Raw genomic sequence first — 18580 nt, 5'->3', positions numbered from 1 at the left:
ACCCGTAGCACACCAGGCACCCCAAGCACACCCGACAACACAAAAACACTTACCCCTGTCTCTCTTGTGCCAGTCCAGCAGTGGCATGTCAGTTGGAGTTTCCGCTTCCCCCCATCAACAGGAGGGGGACTGTCACACCATTTCCATTGTTCATGGCGGCTGTGGCCACGTTGGAAGGCTTGGTTGCCTTGGAAACTGAGGGAGGTGCTCAGCGCTCATCGACCCGATCAGCTGCTACTCCGGACGGGTCAGAGGACGCGGCTCCAGTCACGTGATCCATTGTTGTCGCTTTGCCACACGATCCTCCTATTCCTTGCTTATCAGCTGTTCAAACAGTCTGCTACGCGCCTTCACGTATTCGCTACTTTGTTACAATCATGACTTTGCTTACGCTATTGGATTTTCCTTGCCTCACCCCTCGGCTACGACGATCCGGCTACAATACGTTTGACGTGCTTTTGAACTCTGCGAATGCTTCAGGGACTGCCTGCACAACCTTTTGATATGGCGACCCGGCTACATTCTTTTGGCTTGCTTTTTGAACTCTGCAAACGGTACAAGGACCGCCTGCACAACCCTTTTGCTATAACGACTTGGCTGCATTTAATTTGCCTAAGAACTTGCTCAGCTTACCTTGGACTACCTTCTGACCTCTGATTCTGCCTGGGCATTTACTGTGTCATCAGTCCTTATACCCTGGGGCCTTTGCTGCTGCCCTGCAACTGCTGGATACGGCACTCATCATTCCGGGTACCTTTGTCTTCTTGAGGTGAGGCTTCCCTGCATTGAGACCCCCAGACAGTTCAAGCCCTTCCTCAACTACTCCTTAGGTAGGTGTTCTTTGAATCCTGACCTGTCAAGCATTTGCCAGGTTTTGTACTTGGCACTTAACCTCTTGTTTTCCTTACAGCTACCCGAGGCTCCAGCACTTCTGTTCCAGCCACCTGTGGCCACAATAACCGGTCAGCGGGTGCTTTTTCAACTCTCTCTGACTGGTGCTTGGGGACGGAGGTATTCATAGTCTACGTGGATACCGAATCGTGACAGCACTTGATTTGCTGCTCTTCACAATTAACACAGGCACATCCTGACATGGATCGAAGCTAAGCCTCAAGGCAGCCTGTTCCTTCCAGCCTAGGACATCTACGACCTTCCTTGCTATGTAAACCTTTACTTCTGTTCAACGGTTTTTTTAATTGCACCATGCTTTTGAACCAACCTGTGATATGAATCTTTTGATAATTTGAATCCTCCTGGATTCTTTGTGTCTGACTTATGATCATTGACTTTTGAGTCTTTCCCATATTCCTGCTGCCACAGTAGTGTATGGTGAGCAACTGTCAGCCATCACTGAACACTTCCAATTCTCAGTCATTATATCACATCTTGGATATTTCAATTCCCCATTGGTTGGCTTACGTACTACTACTACATGCTATTCTTTTGAGTCTGAGTCTTCTTTTACTAAGGACACCTTCTTTTTGTTCCTACAAACTACAGCAAATTGACCCCTCATCCTGAAAATCGCACGTGTTTGTTTGTTGGCAGGACAGCTTTTTGAATTGGTATAATGACCTACCTTGCCGCCCCTGAAACACCTGTCTTTTTCTCTGCTTTCACTCCTGAATGCAGGATTCTTCATACCCCTCTTGACCTCTTTGCCATCCTGCACCTTGGATCTCAAGTGTTTGTCATTTAGTACAGCCTCGTCACCATCCACGTGATCCCTCTTGCTCCTCACAAGGTCTCTTTCTCTGCCTGACTTCCAGATTCTGCTTGTGGGACCTCCATTTTCTTATGCTTCATTTCTTTTGAGCAGGGGTGTGTATGCTGGACTCTTTTAGCTATGGCCATGGCTTCTGAAAGTGAAGGATTCCCTACCACCCACAAGCGATCTTGAATAAGAGGTCCTTGGTGTGGCTGATGATCTGATCTCTGCTCAGCTGCAGGGTTTTGGCGTCCTCGTCACCAACTGAAGTATTAGTTAAGTACAGGCTGGTGCCACGGTAAGCGATTATACTTAATTTATTGACATACAAAATTGACCCTGTGCTCCCTCCGCCACTCCCTCCAACCGCCTCGGTTCCTCTACGTCTCTCACATTCCAAGCATCATACATTCCACACACACGCACCCATCATTCTATCCAACACTCACACAGGAGCACAGATAAGCATAGGTAAAGACATTACACTTATATTGTGTTATATTGTAATGAGGACTATACATTTATGATGATATGACGACGACGAAGATGTGAAAGAGATAGGAAGCAAACGAGGAAACGAGACAGAGAGAGAGAAACAAACAAAACATAAAATTGAATATTCTAATATATTTTATATATTAGTCTAATATATATATATATAGATATGTTTTCCACTTATATTGTTTTTTCTTGACTAGAACTGTGACCCCACAGGTTTATTGAATGTGCAATAGTACACACCCCCACGTACACAAATTGTCAATTTGTATGGCATTAGCATTCTGCCACTGTTGAGTGTACAAATGCAGCTCTATATCTACAAGCAATAATGTTTTAGGACTGGCACGGGGTACTTCTGTATCTTCCTACTGTACCAGACATCTGCTGGCATTATTGCAGTGTTTGAGGCTGGTCTCCACATACAACAGACAAAACGAATTGGCTTTGCTTGTTCCTGTTTCCCTTCATGTTTGCTTCAATTGAATGTTGCTCAGCACCATTATGTTACGTCATGCGAGGCTGGGTTCTTCTAAAGTGCGCTAACATCCCAGTCTAAGCTCCTGGCCAGGACTTAATGAGCGAGGCCTTCATTGAGCTATGATATGTACTCAACCAAGATTTGAGCTGTCTGTGGATCACAGGTTCTGCTCCTATTCTGCAAAGATGGCGAGGAAGGTTATTCTTTAGATAGGTTGAAAGGAAAATGATGTATTCACGGATGTAAGGTGGATACATAAATACATTTATTTATGGTTTTCTACAATCCCGTTGCCCCGCACTGCGACCGCCTCCATCCACTGATCACTCATTCCATAACCGTCCTAGAACCATCCAACCTTTCAACACAAACATTCTCAGGCGGACGCAGGCGGGGAGCTAAAGTTCTAACACAGAATACTACATAATCCCCCCCTTTCAATATTATTTAACAACACAAATGTTAACAACATTGTAAAGCACAAATGAATAGAATACACAGAATATAAATATCTTAAAACATATGTAAGTAAAGAAATCTGAATCCAGGAAGAAACACTAGACTATTACATCAATTTAACTTCGCATGACATAATCTCTGAACCAACATGGTAATCTCCTTTCTCTTGAACTGCGCACTAAATTATGTCCAGAAACAACATTACTTTGTCGCATGTTAACTCTCACTTCTTGTCTGGCTAAATCCCCATCGACATTCCCCATTCCATACTGAATACACTCATCTCCAAACAAATCAGTCGCTCTTCTCTCCTTACCAAATTGCCTAACTCTTTCATGCTCACCTTCCCATCTCCATTTACTGACTCTATCCAAATTCCATACTGCTCCACCAGTAACTCTAACAGCTCTCCTGAACACTTGTATAACCTTCACCGGACTGCTATTTTTAGAGTCACCCTTCCTCACATTGCGTCCAAACTTAATTCGCACATAATCTCCTGGCAAGATTCTCAACTTGGGCTCTTCCGGAGACACACTACTCTTAACCTGATGTTCAACCAAACTTTGTTTTTCACCGTGTAAAACTCTCCTACGATTAACCCATTCTGGATTAAGCAAAGTAGTAGGAGCTCTTCCCCTCATTAATTCAAAAGGAGAAACATTCATTCCCCTTTTAACAGACATCTTACTACACCACACCCTCAATTTGAGAACCTCATCCACAGACAAATTATTACTCAAAGCCAACTCCACAGCTTCTACTATTACGTGGTTGTACCTCTCCACTAAATCATTTGTTTGAGGATGATATAAGGATGAAAACCTCCACTCAATTCCCAATCTCCTGGCAAACTCTCTCATCTCTCTACATTTGAATTGAACTCCATTGTCACTCATTATTGTTTTGGGAAATCCTTCCCTCCTGCAAATCTGCATAATGAATTTCATAATCTCATGACTATCAATTTTACTCACTGCTTTTACCTCAAGCCACCCTGAATAGTAATCAACCAAAACTATTAAAAATGTCTTCTCGCCAATCAACTTTACATATGGTCCAACAATATCAATTCCTACCATTTCCCATGGTGCTTCACCTTTACAAATATTGATAGGCTTTGACTTGACAATTCTGCAACTCTTGTCACTGTTCTAACATGGCCAGCAATTCCTAACCACTCTCTCAATCATCAGATCCATACCTGGCCACCAGTATTTCAACCTCACATTGTTCTTCGTGCCCGTAATGCCAGGATGACCCTGGTGTGCTTTTTCAATAAGTTCACCACATAACTTGCGTGGGGGAATCAATTTGTCCCCGCACAGTAAAAATCCATCCTCTAATGACAATTCATCCTTTACCTCCCAGAATCTCAAACATGCTTCGCTAACTGCCTTCTTTTCAGGCCATCCGGATTCCGTGTATACACTGATTTGTTGTAGTTCTTCATCTTTGCTCAACTCCTTGATCCAAGCATCCTTGGACGTGACCTCAAACACAACAGCTACCATTTCATCATCCACCTCCACAGCTGTCTGCCTACTTCCCAACGGTAACCTTGATAGAAAATCAGCAAAAACATTCCTTTTTCCAGGCACATATTTCACTAAAAAATTATAATCTTGCATTTTAAGACTAAGTCTTGCCAATCACGGCGAGGCTTTGCACATTCCTTTGACCGTAAGAACTTCAATCAAAGACTTATGATCCGTCTGAATTACAAATTTTGTTCCCCACAAATATTTCCTGAAATAATTCACCATCCAAGAACAAGCCAGTAATTCTTTTTCAATCACCGAATATCTACTCTCTGTATCGGTAATGGCTCTTGAGGCATAACTGACTACCTTCTCATTAACATCTTCATCTATCTGTGATAAAAATGACCCCAAACCACTCCCACTGGCATCCACTGTGACCTTAGTCATCCTACCAAACTCAATTCCTCCTAACTCCAAAGAGTTAAAATTTCTGTTTTTATGCAACTTGCCGCCTTATCGCAATCATCACTCCACACAAACTTAGCATCCTTTTTCAACAATTTTCTCAAAGGTTCTGTGACACTCGCAAAATTCTTAACAAATCTGTAATAATACTCACATAACCCCAAAAACGATCTCAATTCATCTTTGTTCTTAGGATTAGGTGACTCCTTAATTGCTTCCATGGCATCTCTTTTAGTTTTATACCCTTTGCCATTTACAGTATGTCCTAAATATTCTACTTCATCTACTCCAAACTTACACTTGCTCTGCTCAATTTTCAAACCAACGTCTTCTAATCTTTTCAACACATCCTTCAACCTGTTATCATGTTCCTCAATTCCCTTTCCAAACACAATAATATCATCTTAATATACAAAAGTCCCACTTAACCCTTTAAGAACATGCATCATAACCCTTTGAAATACAGCTGCCGCAGACGCTAGACCAAACGGCATGCGTTTATATCTATATAGACCACGTGGTGTAATAAAAGCTGTAATGTCTCTACAATCCTCAGTAAGTGAAATTTGATGATATGCTTTTGACAGATCTAATGTAGAAAAAACATCGGCATTTCCAATACAATTCAACATTTCAGATATAATGGGAAGAGGAAAAGTATCAGTTATGACATTCTTGCTGACATCCCTCAAGTCCACACAAATCCTGAGTTTGCCATTCTTTTTTAGTGCCACGACAATGGGGCTCACCCACTCAGAAGACTACATTTTTTCTATAGCACCTTCAGACTCCAATAATTTCAATTCTTGCTCGACCTTATCAGCAATGGCAAATGGAACCGGCCTAGACTCCGTGTGTCTAACCGGTACCGCTCCCTTCTTGAGCCAAATCCTGTGTGCAAAATCCTTTAATAAACCCAAATCTGACTTAACTTCATTTGTCTCTACTGACACTTCCTTTCCTCGTTGTTGACTACTTTTAACCAGCAGGATTTGTTCTTCAGTACGTGGATCTAGCCTGATTTTCAAACCAGCTTGATTCCGACTTCCTATAATGTTCACACCTTTTTCTGCCACATAAACATTAACCTGGGCTCGTCTGTCTTTGAATTGAATGATACAAGAAAACCATCCAATCATTTTGATTCTAGACCCTTCAAACCCACCAGGATTTCTAATGTCTGGTGAATTCAATTCACTTTTGAGACCACGTGTCATTAAGCTCTGCCACGTTTTCTTAGTAATAATTGTCCACGGTGAACAACTATCCACCTTCACTTTAAGTTTCCAATTATCTAGAACCACCTCACAACCCGGGCATTTAAATTCCCCTTCCGGAGGTTCATGTATAAAGAACACTCTTTCTTCTTCTGACTCCTCTTCTTCATCCAGGATGACAGAAACGTTCTTCTTCCTCCTACATACAACTGCAAAATGGCCCTTTATGCCACAATTTCCGCATTTCTGTCCTAATGCTGGGCACTGTTTTGCATTTGCATAATGTCCAATTCTGCCACAGTTATAACACCTGTTTCCTTCTCTCGGCTGGGCATTCTGAAATCTCTGATCATATTGTGTTCGAGGTTCATTCTTCGACCAATTCCTTCCCCTAACTGAACTTCCTCTATATTCAACATTTTTCGCCTTGTTGCTCTTTCCTGTATTGGCTTCGCTTTTATCTTCAGATCACAGTGCATTAACTTGACTTTGTTCCTCTTGTTCCTGTACTACCTTGGTAGTTTGTCGTTGCATGCTCTCTATAGCCTCTTCTTTCTTGTCTTTCATTTCCTTGGAGCATAATTGACTATGCTCCACTCGTTTAGCAATGGCTATAGTTTCAGGTAGTGATGGATTGCCAACCATTCACAACCTGTCTTGAACTATATTATCTCTTGAGTGAATAATTATTTGATCCCGTATCAACTCATCAAGGGTGATGCCATTCCCAAATTGACAGGTTCGCGATAAGACTCTCAATGCTGAAACATATTCTTCAATAGTCTGTCATGATGCCTACCTCTAAGGAGCCAGGCCGGGCCCAGCAACCCCAGAGGCAGACATCTTTTTCCCCAGGAAAGTCTCAGCGGGCCCAAGTCGGGGACCTTTGGACTCAGTCCTGGCGCCTTAGGCGCCAGGCTCATAACGGACCCCAGTCCTGGCACCTTAGGCGCCAGGCTCATAGAAGAGGATATGTGTTTAAGTGCTTGGGTGCACACTTACCTGATGCAGACCTTGCTGCTTCATCCAGGCCCTCTTGAGGCCTGAATGGGACTACTTAACCTGTAGGACTACTTCACCACCCGGGTGTGGTCGTGGAAGGATACATACCAGGAACTTCTTCCAAGGCTATTCAAACCCCACCCGAACAGCCACACATGCTTCGCGTTGTTCTGCACCTAGCAGCTGGACGCTCACCGTGTCAGCTCCTGCATCCTGACTTCAGCCACGCCTGCCAGCACCCTGGAACACCTGCAAGGGGAGAAAGGAAGAGAATAGGAGAAGAAAAGCCCTTACCTGCTAAATCTGCATTCCGGAGTCATTTCTCCAATGGCCCTGAAAAGGAAGACATCATTTTAAAGGCATTTCGTTTCGATCGCTGCAGCGCTGCATTTTACTCACCTTTGCAAGGCGCTTCCATCTTCAGCAGCGATCTTCCGGATTCAGCTACGCCCCGGCGCCTAGAGGAAAAAAGACAAGAACAAAGGTGAGTGGGAGAAAAGGAAAAAGGAAAGCTCAGTTTCCTTTCAAGTCTTACCTGTTGGATTATTCCCACTGCATTTCGGGTCCTGCCGCTTTCTGGCATCTCCAGACCCCGGCCCCTATGGGGAAAAAAGACAAAGACATTGAATGAGCGAATGCAAAGATATTACCTGAGCGCTCATCCAGAACTGTTTCACTTCGGGTCGGCGCCATATCTCCGGCACTCCGAACCCCGGCCCCTAATGGGAAAAAGACATAAGCATTAGCGCTTGCTGCAATTAGACAACGAACATTATTATTAAGCTTGAACTTTTGAACAGAACTTTTACAGCGCCTTACCTGAACAGTCAAGCTTACCTGAACTCCCATCAATCCTCAATCCAGTGAAGTAACTGGGTTTCAACGCGCCCCTGCATCAGAAGCAGGATGGAGAGCTCATCCTTCCAAACCCTAAGGTGAGGCTTCACGGGGAATCGTGGAGGAGGTATCGTGGAGGGTTGGAAGGGAGTGGGAGGCTTGAGCATTGTTCCACAGTTGGTAATACTCCCTTTTCACGCACAGGAGGGTATCCAATGAGCCAGGGAAGCCAGAATAGAGGGGCCCTTCCTGTCCATCTTCAGAGTTCTGCGCCTTCGACGCCGCGCCTCTGTGGGAACCAGGTGAGCGTTACATAGTCTCATTTTCTTTTTGTACTCTTGTGTAAAATGTATATCTATTTATAGCTACATTTGTTTCCGGAGCATAGCACTTGTCCAATTGTCTTATAGCCCTGTCATGCTCGTCAGCATCTCCAGCTTCATCTCTCGTCAAATCTGGAAGTTCTCTAAACTTCCTCTGACCTTCTAATCCAAGGGCATGCAACAAAAGTAGTTTCTTCTTCCGGGATGTGAGTTCTTCTTGATCTACAGCTTGAATATAATTCAACCAAAATTCCTTCCACTCCGACCAGACAACTGCTGGTTGTCCTGGAGTCGGCAGAAAACTTGCTGGAGGCTGAATACTGATGCCTTGCATTTTTTTTTTCAAAGCAAAATGTTCACTCCACTATTGTGCAACTGTCAAAATATGGAGTTAAATGTCAGTTGTCAGAATGAGTTTGAATTTCATATGACACTCTCTTCCGGTCGTTGATAAGTTAAACTCCAAATGGTATCTGGGAATGGTATTAGGCTTCTTAATAAGTGTTGGTTGGCTCCATAAGCCAATTCCAATGTAGTGGAGAAAAGAGAAAAGAGAAAACATTATTATTTTTTTTTGTTTTTTTTCTCAAGTACTGGGACGAGGATGAAGATGTCCAATCTTCAACCTCCCCAGACTTCCTGGTCCTGAAACGTGCACGATCACGTGACTGCGAGCTGCTGGAGGGTCCTTTCCTTTAAAAGCACGCGATGTTACGCGCGTATGCTTGGAAGCGATCTCAAACTCACCGGCAACGATCGATGAATGGAGCATCCATAATATCCGCAAAAGGAACAGCTCGTCCGTGACAAGTGGCTCTGGCTACTTTCTGTATGCCTTTTTGCTGTCGGCACGAACAAATGTGGGGCCACGTTCGTTCGGAGCTGCAGCTCTCTCTTCAAATCTGCAGCGTCGTGGGTTCGTAGGACACCGGGTCCTCATCGCCAAAATGATGTATTCACGGATGCAAGGTGGATACATAAATAAAGGCTTTATTTATAGTCTTCTACAATCCCGGCGCCCGCACTGCGACCGCCTCCATCCACTGCTCACTCATTCCATAACCATCCTAGAACCATCCAACCTTTTAACACAAACATTCTCAGGCGGACGCAGGCGGGGAGCTAAAGTTCTAACACAGAATACTACAGAAAACTTTAGATTGGCCTTCAGGCCATGCACAATGGCATTGAAAGAGGGCAACCAGTGGTCAAAGTGAGGGGGAACTGTCGGGAGCGGAGTTCCACTTCTTTTCTGCTCCATTTCTACCACTGTGGGCAACTTCTTAGGACACAGATCTGCAAGGGATCTGCTCTTAAACTTCGGCCGAAGAAACATCGGCGTTTAGTGGTGGACGGTACAGAGAATTATACACGGGACCCTGAACTCAACTCTCATGCTACTGGGAGTCAATGCAGGGAAAACAGAGGCAGGCATTGCACATAGGATGCTATCTACAGATTGGCCTAGCAATCTGTTGTGAACACACAGATGTGTTATAAGCTATGATGCAAGCCGTATTCATCTACAATTGTTTCATGTTTGAAGACTAAAACTGTGCACAGATCCACAGCATCCCTGTTCACACCCAGGTACGCATATATACCTATAAAATGAAAGGCTACCACTGAAAAACTTGTCCTTGGCCTCAAACCAAGGGATGTATCTCTCCAGGACTGAAATCTCTGCACTGACTCCCAGTGGCTGCAAGGATTAAGTTCAAAACCCTTTGCATTGTCCACAAGGCCTTCTAGGGCCTGGGGCCTAAATACCTTCAACGCTCTCATCCTAAATATCTTCCTTCTCGAGCTCTTCGCTCTTCCGTCTCCAACTCCCTCAGGGTCAGTCGCTTCTCCAAGCAACGAGTTGGTGGTAGATCTCCTTCTTCGGCTGATGCCTCCCTCTGGAACAGCCTTCCCGCCCCCCAGAAACTTGAGGAGAACCAACTCTGGTTCCGGAAGCACCTCAAGACCTTTCTCTTTGCTTCCGCTTTCTCTCCTCCTCTCCCCTGCTGATTTCCTGGTTGAAACTGACACTGCACTGGCTACCTGGCCACCCTCTGATCTCGGGCCCAGGTTCCCTCCCCTGCCAGTTGCACACCTGCACTGCCTTCCCTGCAACCCCGCACTTGGGAACTGTTTTTTCTGTGTCCCTACAGTCCCTTTACCAGCACTTAACACTTGATGCCTGCACTTACTCTTTACCCCTGCACTTGCCACCTGCTGGCAGTTCTTTTACTTATTGTTATTTATTTTCTTATCCCATGTACTGCACTGTCCTTTCCCCCTTTCCCCCCGCACTTCTCCTCCTTCCCCTTCCCATGCACTTACGTTATCTGAATGACACCTGGCCTAGAAGGATTGTTGTTTGTCTTCCCTCTGTTCCCCCTCCCTTGCCTCGTCGTACCTTGAAACACTTCTGTATAGGCGCGTTATAAATGCCATATCATATCATAGCATACCTATCCTCTGCATAGACCACCTTTTGGAGGTTGGGAAGGATCAGATCAACTGTTGAGGCATAGCTCTTGATTCTGGATACAAATGAAAGAATGTATCACATCGGTTCCTGTTACTGACTCGCACCATAGAGTGTTGTGTCTGGGTAGCCCTTTGTGTGGTGTTGAGACTGTACATGGCCAATCCAGCAACACCTCCTTTCTCAAAAGCTGTTGTTGGTGCGCAGTGGAAATGTTGTTGACAAATGTTATGTTCAGAGGTCTAAGTGTGGGGGACACAAACCGGAACTGAGTTTATGTTTGATTATTACAAATGCCACTGCTTTGAAAATTATTGTTTTCAATTAAAGATTCCCTCTTTTTTAAAAAAAAAAGGTCCTACCATGTGTATATTGAGAGCAAGAAAAAAAAACAGGCAACCACTGACTAATGAAAACACCTCTCAAGAACATTGTGAACGCACTACAGAATAACGGCTTCCCTTTTCAATGTTCACACAACCTTCACTTTGTTTAAGCTCCTCCTCCCCTCCAGCCAGGGAAATGGGACTATCGTGGAAAGGGAGCCGCCATTACGGAAGTGGCAAACGGCTAACAGCAACACCGAACGCGACCCAGAAGAAGAAAGCTTTCCCAATACATCAAAACATATCTTCTCTAAGTCCCCTAGCATGACCGTGCTGCCCCTCCTTCTGTAAAGGCATAATCCCTCTGCCTGTAGACAGCCCCCTCTCCTGCTGGACAGGCAACAGTGGCAATCATTTCCTTCTTCAACGACTCCCACAAGTTTTTGCACCAACTCCATCCACCTGTCAGGTGTATGGTGGATTTGTGGACAGAAAATTGTGTAAGAGTGGTACATTCGTTCGACTTAAATTAGGTAGTGGCAGTAAAATATGTATGAATATTTAGGGGGTGGAGGTATGGAGGGGTTTGAGAAGAGGGTGGGCTAGGAAGGTAATGGGGGGCCTATTAAAAGAAAAAATGCAGCACCCAAATACATTTAGGACGACTAAATGTACCACTTTCACGATTGTGTTGATGAAACAACATAGAACCCTCCTTACCAACCAAGCACAGCTGACATCCTTAAACATGAAACTCCAGAAGTCATCGTAGGAATCTCCTTTGCCTTGACTCCAGCCGCAAAAGAGACTCCCACAAGTTTGGATCTACAAGGATCATCAAACTACTGACTCCAAGTGGTGATCCAGGGGTGAGTGTGGGACAACCTCATTCTCAATGAGAAGCCTCACTTTAGATGCCCTAATTCCAGTTTCATGCAACTTTATTTATAAATCTGGTTTTATAATTGCTTGTACTGGACAACACTGAAATTTGAAGTGGAGTCCACAAGGTGGTTCACCTCCACTGGGACGCCATCCACTGTTGATGCCTTCTCTGCCAGCTTTGGTATGGCACTTTCCATCACGGGCACCCTGGCCGCAAGATCTCTCATGCCAGCCTAGACCACCGGAAATTCAGATTCCAATCCATCAACTTCTTCACAGAGCCCATTCATGAAATTCAGGGGCGACCGCTGTCCTGGCGATAATTCCTGCTTATGCTGCAGGCCATCTGTTCTGCTGGAGAAACCTCCACATTCGTGTCCTCATGATGGGCCCTAAACTAAAAGAATTCAGCACTTGGGAGGGTTCTCTGTACCTTCTTGGGACGCACCATCAACAGGAGTATAGCGGGGCACACCATGCCTTCATAAAGGGGATGCCAACACTATGTAATGCTATTCCATATTTGGCTATCTTAACCTATGCTATCTTATGCTATAGTAGGATATTGCCATGCCCCATGGATGCTCCAATGGATACAACATATACACGCCATTCAAAAGGTAGAGATCGGATCTCTTCACAGGACCTTTGTAATGATATTATATGATATGATATGATAGTTTATTTATATAGCGCCTATACACAATGAGAATAAGTGGTAAGTACCCTCCCTACAGCATACTCCAATGGTACAACATATACAAAAAATAGTAGGTGCAACTCTGCCTGCTCATACCCCCACCCCTCCTAGCCCTCGTAATGTGGGAGGGTGTAATGTGGAAGGGTGTAATGTGGGAGGGTGACTGAACAAATGAGGAGGCACATCCGGAGCAGGAAGCAAAGCCACTCGCCGGACGAGTCTGACTTGCAATCAGGCTGTGCAACACTATCTCCTACCTGGCTCTGCCCAAACACACAGGCCGAGAGAAAACGGGTTTGGCAGGAATGGGTCAGGGAAGCAGCGGCGGAGCCAGCCTGAACACTTTGGTGGGGTGGCGGGGGGGTGCTGGATGACAGTTTTGAAAGCTGGTAGTGAGTGGGGGCAGTCATCGCTTTCCACTGCCATCTCCTCCCCCACATCCCTCTGGGCCCAGGAGGCTGAATAGCTATGATGCCTTCCTTTGGCCGATTAGATGCATTTTCATCCCATTCAGGGGCTATTTAGTTTCACAAAGATGCTGGGAATTGAAGTCATGGGCCATTCAAAGGCTGAGCCCAGCAGTTAAACCTGTGGCTTCATCACAGGGGCTCTATTGACATGTCCTGGGTAGGCTTGTGTCCTCTGAAACTATAGGTTTGCTGCTACTGCCATCACGTTAATGATTGTTTAAAGGTGAGTAAATACACCGCCCTCCCAGGTGAAATATTTGACAGGCTCTTGCACCCTATGCTATTGAAACCACAGACATCACAGACTAATGAGGCCTTCTGCCTCAAAGTGTCTGCGTTTCAGCCCTCCCAAGCCTGGGGCTGGCACCGCACATGAAGGGAAGGAAGAGAGGTCCAGAAGGGAGAGTAACGCAGGAATGCAGAGAGCATGGGAAAGCAAAGGAAAGGGGAGAAGAGACAACAAACGGGGAAACCAAAAATTGGAAATCCTAAAGCTGAGTCACTAGCAACCACAAGGGAGACCGCAGCATTGCCAAGCATTGAAGTATTAGTCCTTCTTCTATTTCAAGCACAGAAGTTCAAGACATCAGAAGTTTCTGGACTTCTTCCTGTTTCCTTGCTGATACGGTGCACCATCTTTAAATGGCGGTAGCTCTTATTTTCCTCTGTGTCCCTCATTACATCTCAACCTAATCTTACATTTTGTCATAATCTCCAAGACCCTCCATCTTGGAAACCTGGCATATATGCTGTGGTATTTTGTATGTTATATCAGGTGATGATATGTTATGTCACACGTGGCGTATAAAATGCATTGCAAGCACAGTCAGTGGTCTCCTGGCTCTAAAGAATGAGGGCCAATCTAGCAAACCAGCGAGAGGCTGTCTGTGGGTTGCCTACAAGCCACGTGAAAAGAGATCCATTTTCACATTCTTTCCTAAACTATAATCCTCCTCAGTACTCTTTAGCATGATAGTCAGAGTGTTCTATAGCATAGGGACCTCCACCGAGAGGCCACCGCCTCCTTCTATCACTTACCTAGATCTAGGTGCCTATGATATCCTGCTGGCACTGGATCTCAGTTGTCGGCATGGCATGTATCTCGCAAACCTCCCTTTCAGAAATGTAAGCCCAAGTTTAAAGTAGGTGCTATTCACCCTGCATAGCACCTTAAAGTGGCCACAGTAGTCCACTGCAGCCAGTGTAGCAAACGCAAAGCTAGTGTAAGGCTTTCAATGTTCTCATAGAGGTGTAAACAAAGCAGTCAAGCTGCTGGCATCTGCAGCCAAGCCTGGAACCTGGGACCAAGCCTGGCATCTGGGACCAGGCTGCTAGCATCTGGGACCAAAAGCTGCTGGCATCTGGGACCAAGCTGCAGGCATCTGGGACCAGGCCTGGCACCCGGGACCAAGCAGCTAGCATCTGGGACCAAGCTGCCTGCATCTGGGACCAAGTTGCTGGCATCTGGGACCAAGCCTCTGACACATGGAACCAAGCCTGGAATCTGGGACCAGGCTGCTGGCATCTGGGGCCAAGCCTGACTCCTGGAACCAGGCCTGGCATCTGGGACCAGGCTGCTGGCATCTGGGGCCAAGCCTGACACCTGGGACCAAGCCTGGCATCTGGGACCAAGCTGCTGGCATCTGGGACCAAGCTTGCCATCTGGGACCAAGCCTGCCATCTGGGACCAAGCTGCTGGCATCTGGGACTAAGCTGCAGGCATCTGGGACCAAGCTGCTGGCATCTGGGACTAAGCTGCAGGCATCTGGGACCAAGCCTGGCATCTGGGACCAAGCTGCTGGCATCTGGGACTAAGCTACAGGCCTCTGGGACCAGGCCTCGCAGCTGGGACCAAGCCTGGAATCTGGGACCAATCTGCTGGCATCTGGGACCAAGCTACTGGCATGTGGGACTAAGCTGCAGGCATCTGGGACCAGGCCTGGCATCTGGGACCAAGCCTGGAATCTGGGACCAATCTGCTGGCATCTGGGACCAAGCTACTGGCATGTGGGACCAAGCTGCTGGCATCTGGGACCGAGAAAGATGCCAAGCGTGTTATTCACATTGTAGGCCAAATGAACTAAAGAAGGCCTTTTCACACATAAATTAAAAGTGTCAGGATGTTTTTCTCCAGTTCTCAGTGGGTCCTCCCTAACCCTGTGCAGTCCCACAATATCCTTCAAACCGTCTGTACCAAATCCTTTCTGTTCTAGGTGGTTCTCTTTTTTTTGGCCAGTCTCGGCTTGTTGTCCATCTCATGGTTCCTGAACTCTAATGATTAACTAGCTGGATTTCTGTGGTCCCGTTTCCCAAACCAATTTAGCATGATTTTCTTTATCAGTGCTGAAACAGTGAGAGGAGCTTCACACCTGTGCTCACCTCCTACGCCAAGTCCCACGGGTTCCACATGGACAAACACCTCTCCTTCAAGACACACATAGCTAAGAAAACTCAGACAGCTTGGTATCAGCTCTCGCTCCTGCGGAGCGTCAAGGCCTTTCTCACTCCAGACAGCTTTAGATCCACTGTTCAAGCAATGGTCCTATCCCACCTGAATGGGGGCAATACCCTCCTCAAACGCCTATTTTCGTCCTCCTGGTGCCCCTGAGAAGTGTTCTACACACCGTCACATGCCTCTTCATGGGTCTACACAGATACAACCACATCACCCCAGCCCTCATTGACCTTCACTGGCTCCCACTGCATGCACAAATCACCTTCAAGTCTTGCTGCATCATCTATAAGGCAGTCACCCTCAAGTCACCCAGCTACTACGCGGAGAAACACAGCATCTCGGGTGGACAGCGCACCACCAGAAGCCAGGACACGTGCAGACTTGAAATCCGCTGCTGCAAAAAGGATAGGACCAGAAAACAAGCCTTTTCTACCTACGCCCCAAGACTATGGAACCTCCTCCCCATCAGCATCAGACTCGCCCCCACTCTCCTACAATTCAGAAAAGAACTCAAGAGCCACCTCTTCAGTCTCTTCCCCCTCAGCACCTAGGCCATCACATCGCCGCCCATGCTATTTGACTCGCTAGACTCGGTCCGCAGCTCTCCTCCCCACCACCGTCTACAGCAGTACCTTCCTCTGTGCCCCTCTATATCCTTCCCCCCATGGAATATACGTTCTGTTACCTCTGAAAAGTACTCTGTTATGCATCTGTACTGTTGTATACCTTTGTAAGTCACTCCGTTGTGTAGCTGTATTGTTGGATATCTCTGTAAAGTGCTCCGTTGCTTCTTGAAGTCAGGTCCGTGCTCAATAAATATACTAATAATAATAACATCAATAATAATAGCCCACCCTTACCTCTCTTCCCGATCCATACCTGGGGACCATGTAAATGGTAGTGGTGCACAGTATACATCCCAGTAACATAACATAATGTAACATAGCTTAACATATTGGACCAGACTGAAAGCTATGCCATAGTCAGAGTCTCAGCATTGATCGTGGGCAGAGAGTTTGCAGGGGTTTGGAACCTACTCCAGGTTCAGACTCGATTCCTCTGCACACGATGTATACAATTAGAACCGTACTGACTTTCATGTTCATCCAATTTCATGATTAATTTCCAAAGAGAGTTCACTGGCACACAGTCCACAGTGAACCCCTACCCGCTGACTTCCCCTCACCTGATGTACATTACTTTACTCCTTCTGCAGTGTTGGGGTAGATCGATTTTATCCCAAAAGAAAAGAGGAATTCCTAGTGCGTGCACCATATAAATTTTAAGAAATGAATGTGATATTGTTAGAATGTTGTAGTTGTGCTTTTATTTAGAACTAGCTGAGGTACTCGGCGTTGCTGGTGTCCTGATCGAGTGGTGTCTCATGTGCACTAGAGGATGTTGCTCTTGTCCTCTTGTCGGCAAGTCTTGCTTCAGTTTGCTCTGGTGTCTCATGTGCCCTGGAGGATATTGCTCTTGTCCTCATGTCGGCAAGTCCTGCTTCAGTTTGCTCTGGTGTCTCATGTGCCCTGGAGGATGTTGCTCTTGTCCTCTTGTCGGCAAGTCTTGCTTCAGTTTGCTCTGGTGTCTCATGTGCCCTGGAGGATGTTGCTTTTGTCCTCTTGTCGGCAAGTCTTGCTTCAGTTTGCTCTGGTGTCTCATGTGCCCTGGAGGATGTTTCTCTTGTCCTCATGTCGGCAAGTCCTGCTTCAGTTTTCTCTGGTGTTTCATGTGTCCTGGAGGATGTTGCTCTCGTTCTATTGTCGGCAAGTCATGCTTCAGTTTGTTCTGGTGTCTCATTTGCCCTGGAGGATGTTGCTCTCGTCCTCTTGTCGGCAAGTCTTGCTTCAGTTTGCTCTGGTGTCTCATGTGCCCTGGAGGATGTTGCTCTTGTCCTCATGTCGGCAAGTCCTGCTTCAGTTTGCTCTGGTGTCTCATGTGCCCTGGAGGATGTTGCTCTTGTCCTCTTGTCGGCAAGTCTTGCTTCAGTTTGCTCTGGTGTCTCATGTGCCCTGGAGGATGTTGCTCTTGTCCTCATGTCGGCAAGTCCTGCTTCAGTTTGCTCTGGTGTCTCATGTGCCCTGGAGGATGTTACTCTTGTCCTCTTGTCGGCAAGTCTTGCTTCAGTTTGTTCTGGTGTCTCATGTGCCCTGGAGGATGTTGCTCTTGTCCTCTTGTCGGCAAGACTTGCTTCAGTTTGCTCTGGTGTCTCATGTGCCCTGGAGGATGTTGCTTTTGTCCTCTTGTCGGCAAGTCTTGCTTCAGTTTACTCTGGTGTCTCTCGTGCCCTGGAGGATGCTCTTGTCCTCTTTGTGACCACTAAAGTGGTGGTTGGAAGGTTTTGAACTAATCTGTACCACTGGCAATGCTCTGGGCAACCTTTCACACCACCGTTTTTTAGCCTGTCTGCACCATTGCAAAAGGGGTCCGGCCATATGCAAATCAGTCAGGTACTGCCACCAATGGTAGCAGCCCAGCCCGAACTGCTAGGCCAGGTCCCCTCTGCAGGGAAACACAAGCAACCCCAGACATGTTTCGGCCTTGTTGGGCCTCCTCAATGAGGTGCAGCTTGATTCCCTATGGCACAGCGAGCAAAGGACCCACGTCTGGGCATACCCTCTCTCACATAGTGAGACAAACTGTGACCACAAAAGTGATGGGTGGAAGGTTTTGAACTAATCTGTACCACTGGCAATACTCTACGCAACCTTCCACACCACCGTTTTTTTAGCCCATCTGTGCCATTGCAAAAGGGGTCCAGCTGTATGCAAATCAGTCAGGTACTGCCACCAAT

Source organism: Ambystoma mexicanum, chromosome 2q (assembly GCF_040938575.1).
Source record: "Ambystoma mexicanum isolate Mex_15411 chromosome 2q, UKY_AmexF1_1, whole genome shotgun sequence".
Classification (NCBI taxonomy): domain Eukaryota; kingdom Metazoa; phylum Chordata; class Amphibia; order Caudata; family Ambystomatidae; genus Ambystoma; species Ambystoma mexicanum.
This window is presented reverse-complemented; position numbering follows the sequence as displayed.